Genomic DNA, 10,000 nt, shown 5'->3' with positions numbered 1-10,000 from the left:
ACAGCCTCCGCCGCCGCCCATTGGGGGTGGACCGGAGCAACGCAGCAGCGAGCGACGGGGGTCCAGTGGTAGGACAGCTGGGAACAACATCGCGCGTAGCGCGGGGAGCCGGCTATGGTCTCGCTATGAGGTCCGCGCCGAGGCTTTCGACGCGGCCCCGGGAATGGTCGACCCGCAAGCCGAAGGAGCCTGAACCTCCAAGCGCCGGCGCGAGGCCGGGGCCGGTGGGGGCCCTCCGAAGGCGGGTCTTGGTTGCATATCGGTCAGTGGTTGTGTTGGTGCGACCTGTAAGGAGGGAAAAAGACTCGAATGGTCTCGCCGTCTCGCAGTGAGACATAGGGGGGGGTCGACCCGCAAGCCGAAGGAGCCTGAACCTCCAAGCGCCGGCGCGGGGGCCGGGGCCGGTGGGGGCCCTCCGAAGGCGGGTCTTAAGTTGCATATCGGTCAGTTTGTGTATGGGTGCGATGTGGAGGGGGACATATTCGAAAGTGCGGAGCTCCGCCGTCAGAGGCCGGGTTTTCGCCCGGGGTATCCGCCCCGGGCGCCTCTCGGGCGGCCTTCCCAACTGCCGTCGACCGCCCGGAGGGGGAAACAGAAAATATTCGAAAGTGCGGAGCTCCGCCGTCAGAGGCCGGGTTTTCGCACGGGGTATCCGCCCCGGGCGCCTCTCGGGCGGCCTTCCCAACTGCCGTCGACCGCCCGGAGGGGGAAACAGAAAATATTCGAAAGTGCGGAGCTCCGCCGTCAGAGGCCGGGTTTTCGCACGGGGTATCCGCCCCGGGCGCCTCTCGGGCGGCCTTCCCAACTGCCGTCGACCGCCCGGAGGGGGAAACAGAAAATGTTCGAAAGTGCGGAGCTCCGCCGTCAGAGGCCGGGTTTTCGCACGGGGTATCCGCCCCGGGCGCCTCTCGGGCGGCCTTCCCAACTGCCGTCGACCGCCCGGAGGGGGAAACAGAAAATGTTCGAAAGTGCGGAGCTCCGCCGTCAGAGGCCGGGTTTTCGCACGGGGTATCCGCCCCGGGCGCCTCTCGGGCGGCCTTCCCAACTGCCGTCGACCGCCCGGAGGGGGAAACAGAAAATATTCGAAAGTGCGGAGCTCCGCCGTCAGAGGCCGGGTTTTCGCACGGGGTATCCGCCCCGGGCGCCTCTCGGGCGGCCTTCCCAACTGCCGTCGACCGCCCGGAGGGGGAAACAGAAAATATTCGAAAGTGCGGAGCTCCGCCGTCAGAGGCCGGGTTTTCGCACGGGGTATCCGCCCCGGGCGCCTCTCGGGCGGCCTTCCCAACTGCCGTCGACCGCCCGGAGGGGGAAACAGAAAATATTCGAAAGTGCGGAGCTCCGCCGTCAGAGGCCGGGTTTTCGCACGGGGTATCCGCCCCGGGCGCCTCTCGGGCGGCCTTCCCAACTGCCGTCGACCGCCCGGAGGGGGAAACAGAAAATATTCGAAAGTGCGGAGCTCCGCCGTCAGAGGCCGGGTTTTCGCACGGGGTATCCGCCCCGGGCGCCTCTCGGGCGGCCTTCCCAACTGCCGTCGACCGCCTGGAGGGGGAAATAGAAAATATTCGATAGTGCGGAGCTCCGCCGTCAGAGGCCGTTCCAGTGCTTTTGGGTGGCTGGAAACACCCTCACGATGGTCTGATTATACTCTTAGGGGCCTCCCCTGTGTCGCCCTGGAGGTCACCCATTCAAAACATGCTCACCTATATACGTTTCGGAAAGTATTTTGGTGAACGCTCACTTTCTAAGCCTTTTAGCCTTCTTGACCCCCTAACTCCCCATATCTGGTTTACCTACTACAGCGCCCCTAACGACCAAAATCGGTACTGCATACCCCTGGTACCCCCGCCATTGAAAATGAATGGGGGAATTTTTTTAATTTCTCAATCCGGCCAGGAGGCCTCTTTTTCGGCCACGCTCGGCCGGCGAGCCGGTCCGCTCTTTACCCCTGGTACCCCCAGCCCTACCCCTGGTACCTCCCCCATTGAAAATGAATGGCGACCCCTGGTACCCCCAGCAACACCCCTGGTACCCTCAGCCTTACCCCTGGTACCCTCAGCTCAACCCCTGGTACCCCCAGCCTAACCCCTGGTACCCTCAGCGGCACCCCTGGTACCCTCAGCAACACCCCTGGTACCCCCAGCCAGCTTCGCCCCTGGTACCCTCAGCCTTACCCCTGGTACCCTCAGCCCAACCCCTGGTACCCTCAGCCCAACCCCTGGTACCCCCAGCCAGCTTCGCCCCTGGTACCCTCAGCCTTACCCCTGGTACCCCCAGCCTTACCCCTGGTACCTCCAGCCTAACCCCTGGTACCTCCAGCCTTACCCCTGGTACCTCCAGCCTTACCCCTGGTACCTCCAGCCTTACCCCTGGTACCTCCAGCCTTACCCCTGGTACCTCCAGCCGTACCCCTGGTACCCTCAGCCTTACCCCTGGTACCCTCAGCCTTACCCCTGGTACCCTCAGCCTTACCCCTGGTACCCTCAGCCGCACCCCTGGTACCCTCAGCGGCACCCCTGGTACCCTCAGCCTTACCCCTGGTACCCTCAGCCGCACCCCTGGTACCCTCAGCGGCACCCCTGGTACCCTCAGCGGCACCCCTGGTACCCTCAGCCGTACCCCTGGTACCCTCAGCCGAACCCCTGGTACCCTCAGCGGCACCCCTGGTACCCTCAGCGGCACCCCTGGTACCCTCAGCGGCACCCCTGGTACCCTCAGCGGCACCCCTGGTACCCTCAGCCGTACCCCTGGTACCCTCAGCGGCACCCCTGGTACCCTCAGCGGCACCCCTGGTACCCTCAGCTGCACCCCTGGTACCCTCAGCGGCACCCCTGGTACCCTCAGCGGCACCCCTGGTACCTCCGCCATTGAAAATGAATGGGCGGCCTTCCCACCTGCCGTCAGCCGCCCGGAGGGGGAAATAGAAAATATTCGAAAGTGCGGAGCTCCGCCGTCAGAGGCCGGCTTTTCGCCCGGGGTATCCGCCCCGGGGCGCCTCTCGGGCGACCTTCCCAACTGCCGTCGGCCGCCCGGAGGGGGAAATTGAAAATATTCGAAAGTGCGGAGCTCCGCCGTCAGAGGCCGGCTTTTCGCCCGAGGTATCCGCCCCGGGGCGCCTCTCGGGCGGCCTTCCCAACTGCCGTCGGCCGCCCGGAGGGGGAAATAGAAAATATTCGAAAGTGCGGAGCTCCGCCGTCAGAGGCCGGCTTTTCGCCCGAGGTATCCGCCCCGGGCGCCTCTCGGGCGGCCTTCCCAACTGCCGTCGGCCGCCCGGAGGGGGAAATAGAAAATATTCGAAAGTGCGGAGCTCCGCCGTCAGAGGCCGGCTTTTCGCCCGAGGTATCCGCCCCGGGCGCCTCTCGGGCGGCCTTCCCAACTGCCGTCGGCCGCCCGGAGGGGGAAATAGAAAATATTCGAAAGTGCGGAGCTCCGCCGTCAGAGGCCGGCTTTTCGCCCGAGGTATCCGCCCCGGGCGCCTCTCGGGCGGCCTTCCCAACTGCCGTCGGCCGCCCGGAGGGGGAAATAGAAAATATTCGAAAGTGCGGAGCTCCGCCGTCAGAGGCCGGCTTTTCGCCCGAGGTATCCGCCCCGGGCGCCTCTCGGGCGGCCTTCCCAACTGCCGTCGGCCGCCCGGAGGGGGAGATAGAAAATATTCGAAAGTGCGGAGCTCCGCCGTCAGAGGCCGGCTTTTCGCCCGAGGTATCCGCCCCGGGCGCCTCTCGGGCGGCCTTCCCAACTGCCGTCGACCGCCCGGAGGGGGAAATAGAAAATATTCGAAAGTGCGGAGCTCCGCCGTCAGAGGCCGGCTTTTCGCCCGAGGTATCCGCCCCGGGCGCCTCTCGGGCGGCCTTCCCAACTGCCGTCGACCGCCCGGAGGGGGAAATAGAAAATATTCGAAAGTGCGGAGCTCCGCCGTCAGAGGCCGGCTCCACGCTTCATTCATCCGACCGAGACGCCTCTCCGCCGGCCACACTCGGCTGCGGGGCCGGCCCGCTCTCCGCCATTGAAAATGAATGGGGGGCATTTTCTCATGCTTTCAATCCGCCTAAGAGGCATCTTTCCCGGCCAACTTTGTGCCCCTGGTACCTCCAGCATCGAGAAAGCATGGTGACTCGTCCGACACATGCCCCCCTATATACGTTTCGGAAAGTATTTTGGTGAACGGTCACTTTCTAAGCCTTTCGCCTTCTTGACCCCCTAACTCCGCATATCTGGTTTACCTACTACAGCGCCCCTAACGACCAAAATCGGTACTGCTACCCCTGGTACCCCCGCCATTGAAAATGAATGGGGGAATTTTTTTAATCCCCCAGGCCGGCCAGGAGGCCCCTTTCCCGGCCAAACTCGCACGCTGGGCCGGCCCGCTCTTTACCCCTGGTACCCCCGCCATTGAAAATGAATGGGGGAATTTTTTTCAATCTCCCAGGCCGGCCAGGAGGGCTCTTTCCCGGCCACACTCGCACGCCGGGCCGGCCCGCTCTTTACCCCTGGTACCCCCAGCTCTACCCCTGGTACCCCCGCCATTGAAAATGAATGGGGGAATTTTTTCAATCTCCCAATCCGACCAAGAGGCCTCTTTTCCGGCCAAACTCGCACGCCGGGCCGGCCCGCTCTTTACCCCTGGTACCCCCAGCTCTACCCCTGGTACCCCCGCCATTGAAAATGAATGGGGGAATTTTTTCAATCTCCCAATCCGACCAAGAGGCCTCTTTTCCGGCCAAACTCGCACGCCGGGCCGGCCCGCTCTTTACCCCTGGTACCCCCAGCTCTACCCCTGGTACCCCCGCCATTGAAAATGAATGGGGGAATTTTTTCAATCTCCCACGCCGGCCAAGAGGCCTTTTTCCCGGGCACGCACGCTCGCCGGGCCGGCCCGCTATTATTAAACTCTCACCCCTGCAAGGAGGCCTTTTTCCCGGGCACGCACGCTCGCGGGGCCGGCCCGCTATTATTAAACTCTCACGCCGGCCAAGAGGCCTTTTTCCCGGGCACGCACGCTCGCCGGGCCGGCCCGCTATTATTAAACTCTCACGCCTGCAAGGAGGCCTTTTTCCCGGGCACGCACGCTCGCCGGGCCGGCCCGCTATTATTGAACTCTCACGCCTGCAAGGAGGCCTTTTTCCCGGGCACGCACGCTCGCGGAGCCGGCCCGCTATTATTAAACTCTCACGCCTGCAAGGAGGCCTTTTTCCCGGGCACGCACGCTCGCGGAGCCGGCCCGCTATTATTAAACTCTCACGCCTGCAAGGAGGCCTTTTTCCCGGGCACGCACGCTCGCGGAGCCGGCCCGCTATTATTAAACTCTCACGCCTGCAAGGAGGCCTTTTTCCCGGGCACGCACGCTCGCGGAGCCGGCCCGCTATTATTAAACTCTCACGCCTGCAAGGAGGCCTTTTTCCCGGGCACGCACGCTCGCCGGGCCGGCCCGCTATTATTAAACTCTCACGCCTGCAAGGAGGCCTTTTTCCCGGGCACGCACGCTCGCCGGGCCGGCCCGCTATTATTAAACTCTCACGCCTGCAAGGAGGCCTTTTTCCCGGGCACGCACGCTCGCCGGGCCGGCCCGCTATTATTAAACTCTCACGCCTGCAAGGAGGCCTTTTTCCCGGGCACGCACGCTCGCCGGGCCGGCCCGCTATTATTAAACTCTCACGCCTGCAAGGAGGCCTTTTTCCCGGGCACGCACGCTCGCCGGGCCGGCCCGCTATTATTAAACTCTCACGCCGGCCAAGAGGCCCTTTTCCCGGGCACGCACGCTCGATGAGCCGGCCCGCTATTATTAAACTCTCACGCCGGCCAAGAGGCCCTTTTCCCGGGCACGCACGCTCGATGAGCCGGCCCGCTATTATTAAACTCTCACGCCGGCCAAGAGGCCTTTTTCCCGGCCACGCACGCTCGCGGAGCCGGCCCGCTATTATTAAACTCTCACGCCTGCAAGGAGGCCTTTTTCCCGGGCACGCACGCTCGCCGGGCCGGCCCGCTATTATTAAACTCTCACGCCGGCCAAGAGGCCCTTTTCCCGGGCACGCACGCTCGATGAGCCGGCCCGCTATTATTAAACTCTCACGCCGGCCAAGAGGCCCTTTTCCCGGGCACGCACGCTCGCCGAGCCGGCCCGCTATTATTAAACTCTCACGCCTGCAAGGAGGCCTTTTTCCCGGGCACGCACGCTCGCCGGGCCGGCCCGCTATTATTAAACTCTCACGCCTGCAAGGAGGCCTTTTTCCCGGGCACGCACGCTCGCCGGGCCGGCCCGCTATTATTAAACTCTCACGCCGGCCAAGAGGCCCTTTTCCCGGGCACGCACGCTCGATGAGCCGGCCCGCTATTATTAAACTCTCACGCCGGCCAAGAGGCCCTTTTCCCGGGCACGCACGCTCGATGAGCCGGCCCGCTATTATTAAACTCTCACGCCGGCCAAGAGGCCCTTTTCCCGGGCACGCACGCTCGATGAGCCGGCCCGCTATTATTAAACTCTCACGCCGGCCAAGAGGCCTTTTTCCCGGCCACGCACGCTCGCGGAGCCGGCCCGCTATTATTAAACTCTCACGCCTGCAAGGAGGCCTTTTTCCCGGGCACGCACGCTCGCCGGGCCGGCCCGCTATTATTAAACTCTCACGCCGGCCAAGAGGCCCTTTTCCCGGGCACGCACGCTCGATGAGCCGGCCCGCTATTATTAAACTCTCACGCCGGCCAAGAGGCCCTTTTCCCGGGCACGCACGCTCGCCGAGCCGGCCCGCTATTATTAAACTCTCACGCCGGCCAAGAGGCCTTTTTCCCGGGCACGCACGCTCGCCGAGCCGGCCCGCTATTATTAAACTCTCACGCCGGCCAGGAGGCATTTTTCCCGGGCACGCACGCTCGCCGTGCAGGCCCGCCATTTGCCTACCACACCGCCGTCTGGCGGACACCAAGCGGTACCGCCGACCCCTCCCGTTGAAAATGAATGGGGGATTTTTTTTCAATCCCCCAAGCCGGCCAAGAGGCCCTTTTCCCGGGCACGCACGCTCGATGAGCCGGCCCGCTATTATTAAACGCTCACGCCTGCAAGGAGGCCTTTTTCCCGGGCACGCACGCTCGCCGGGCCGGCCCGCTATTATTAAACTCTCACGCCGGCCAAGAGGCCTTTTTCCCGGGCACGCACGCTCGATGAGCCGGCCCGCTATTATTAAACTCTTACGCCTGCAAGGAGGCCTTTTTCCCGGGCACGCACGCTCGCCGAGCCGGCCCGCTATTATTAAACTCTCACGCCTGCAAGGAGGCCTTTTTCCCGGGCACGCACGCTCGCAGAGCCGGCCCGCTATTATTAAACTCTCACGCCGGCCAGGAGGCCTTTTTCCCGGGCACGCACGCTCGCCGTGCAGGCCCGCCATTTGCCTACCACACCGCCGTCTGGCGGACACCAAGCGGTACCGCCGACCCCTCCCGTTGAAAATGAATGGGGGATTTTTTTTTCAATCCCCCAAGCCGGCCAAGAGGCCTTTTTCCCGGGCACGCACGCTCGATGAGCCGGCCCGCTATTATTAAACTCTCACGCCGGCCAAGAGGCCCTTTTCCCGGGCACGCACGCTCGATGAGCCGGCCCGCTATTATTAAACGCTCACGCCTGCAAGGAGGCCTTTTTCCCGGGCACGCACGCTCGCCGGGCCGGCCCGCTATTATTAAACTCTCACGCCTGCAAGGAGGCCTTTTTCCCGGGCACGCACGCTCGCCGGGCCGGCCCGCTATTATTAAACTCTCACGCCTGCAAGGAGGCCTTTTTCCCGGGCACGCACGCTCGCCGTGCAGGCCCGCCATTTGCCTACCACACCGCCGTCTGGCGGACACCAAGCGGTACCGCCGACCCCTCCCGTTGAAAATGAATGGGGGATTTTTTTTCAATCCCCCAAGCCGGCCAAGAGGCCTTTTTCCCGGGCACGCACGCTCGCCGGGCCGGCCCGCTATTATTAAACGCTCAGGCCGGCCAAGAGGCCCTTTTCCCGGGCACGCACGCTCGCAGAGCCGGTCCGCTATTATTAAACGCTCACGCCTGCAAGGAGGCCTTTTTCCCGGGCACGCACGCTCGCCGGGCCGGCCCGCTATTATTAAACTCTCACCCCTGCAAGGAGGCCTTTTTCCCGGGCACGCACGCTCGCGGGGCCGGCCCGCTATTATTAAACTCTCACGCCGGCCAAGAGGCCCTTTTCCCGGGCACGCACGCTCGCCGAGCCGGCCCGCTATTATTAAACTCTCACGCCTGCAAGGAGGCCCTTTTCCCGGGCACGCACGCTCGATGAGCCGGCCCGCTATTATTAAACTCTCACGCCTGCAAGGAGGCCTTTTTCCCGGGCACGCACGCTCGCGGGGCCGGCCCGCTATTATTAAACGCTCAGGCCGGCCAAGAGGCCCTTTTCCCGGGCACGCACGCTCGATGAGCCGGCCCGCTATTATTAAACGCTCAGGCCGGCCAAGAGGCCCTTTTCCCGGGCACGCACGCTCGCAGAGCCGGCCCGCTATTATTAAACTCTCACGCCTGCAAGGAGGCCCTTTTCCCGGGCACGCACGCTCGATGAGCCGGCCCGCTATTATTAAACTCTTACGCCTGCAAGGAGGCCTTTTTCCCGGGCACGCACGCTCGATGAGCCGGCCCGCTATTATTAAACTCTCACGCCTGCAAGGAGGCCTTTTTCCCGGGCACGCACGCTCGCGGGGCCGGCCCGCTATTATTAAACGCTCAGGCCGGCCAAGAGGCCCTTTTCCCGGGCACGCACGCTCGATGAGCCGGCCCGCTATTATTAAACGCTCAGGCCGGCCAAGAGGCCCTTTTCCCGGGCACGCACGCTCGCAGAGCCGGCCCGCTATTATTAAACTCTCACGCCTGCAAGGAGGCCCTTTTCCCGGGCACGCACGCTCGATGAGCCGGCCCGCTATTATTAAACTCTCACGCCGGCCAAGAGGCCTTTTTCCCGGGCACGCACGCTCTCCGGGCCGGCCCGCTATTATTAAACTCTCACGCCTGCAAGGAGGCCTTTTTCCCGGGCACGCACGCTCGCCGTGCAGGCCCGCCATTTGCCTACCACACCGCCGTCTGGCGGACACCAAGCGGTACCGCCGACCCCTCCCGTTGAAAATGAATGGGGGATTTTTTTTCAATCCCCCAAGCCGGCCAAGAGGCCTTTTTCCCGGGCACGCACGCTCGCCGGGCCGGCCCGCTATTATTAAACGCTCAGGCCGGCCAAGAGGCCCTTTTCCCGGGCACGCACGCTCGCAGAGCCGGTCCGCTATTATTAAACGCTCACGCCTGCAAGGAGGCCTTTTTCCCGGGCACGCACGCTCGCCGGGCCGGCCCGCTATTATTAAACTCTCACCCCTGCAAGGAGGCCTTTTTCCCGGGCACGCACGCTCGCGGGGCCGGCCCGCTATTATTAAACTCTCACGCCGGCCAAGAGGCCCTTTTCCCGGGCACGCACGCTCGCCGAGCCGGCCCGCTATTATTAAACTCTCACGCCTGCAAGGAGGCCCTTTTCCCGGGCACGCACGCTCGATGAGCCGGCCCGCTATTATTAAACTCTCACGCCTGCAAGGAGGCCTTTTTCCCGGGCACGCACGCTCGCGGGGCCGGCCCGCTATTATTAAACGCTCAGGCCGGCCAAGAGGCCCTTTTCCCGGGCACGCACGCTCGATGAGCCGGCCCGCTATTATTAAACGCTCAGGCCGGCCAAGAGGCCCTTTTCCCGGGCACGCACGCTCGCAGAGCCGGCCCGCTATTATTAAACTCTCACGCCTGCAAGGAGGCCCTTTTCCCGGGCACGCACGCTCGATGAGCCGGCCCGCTATTATTAAACTCTCACGCCTGCAAGGAGGCCTTTTTCCCGGGCACGCACGCTCGCCGGGCCGGCCCGCTATTATTAAACTCTCACGCCGGCCAAGAGGCCTTTTTCCCGTGCACGCACGCTCGCCGAGCCGGCCCGCTATTATTAAACTCTCACGCCTGCAAGGAGGCCTTTTTCCCGGGCACGCACGC

This window comes from Hippocampus guttulatus, unplaced genomic scaffold (assembly GCF_054856545.1).
Source record: "Hippocampus guttulatus isolate MCC_2025c unplaced genomic scaffold, RoL_Hgut_1.0 HiC_scaffold_45, whole genome shotgun sequence".
NCBI lineage: Eukaryota > Metazoa > Chordata > Actinopteri > Syngnathiformes > Syngnathidae > Hippocampus > Hippocampus guttulatus.
This window is presented reverse-complemented; position numbering follows the sequence as displayed.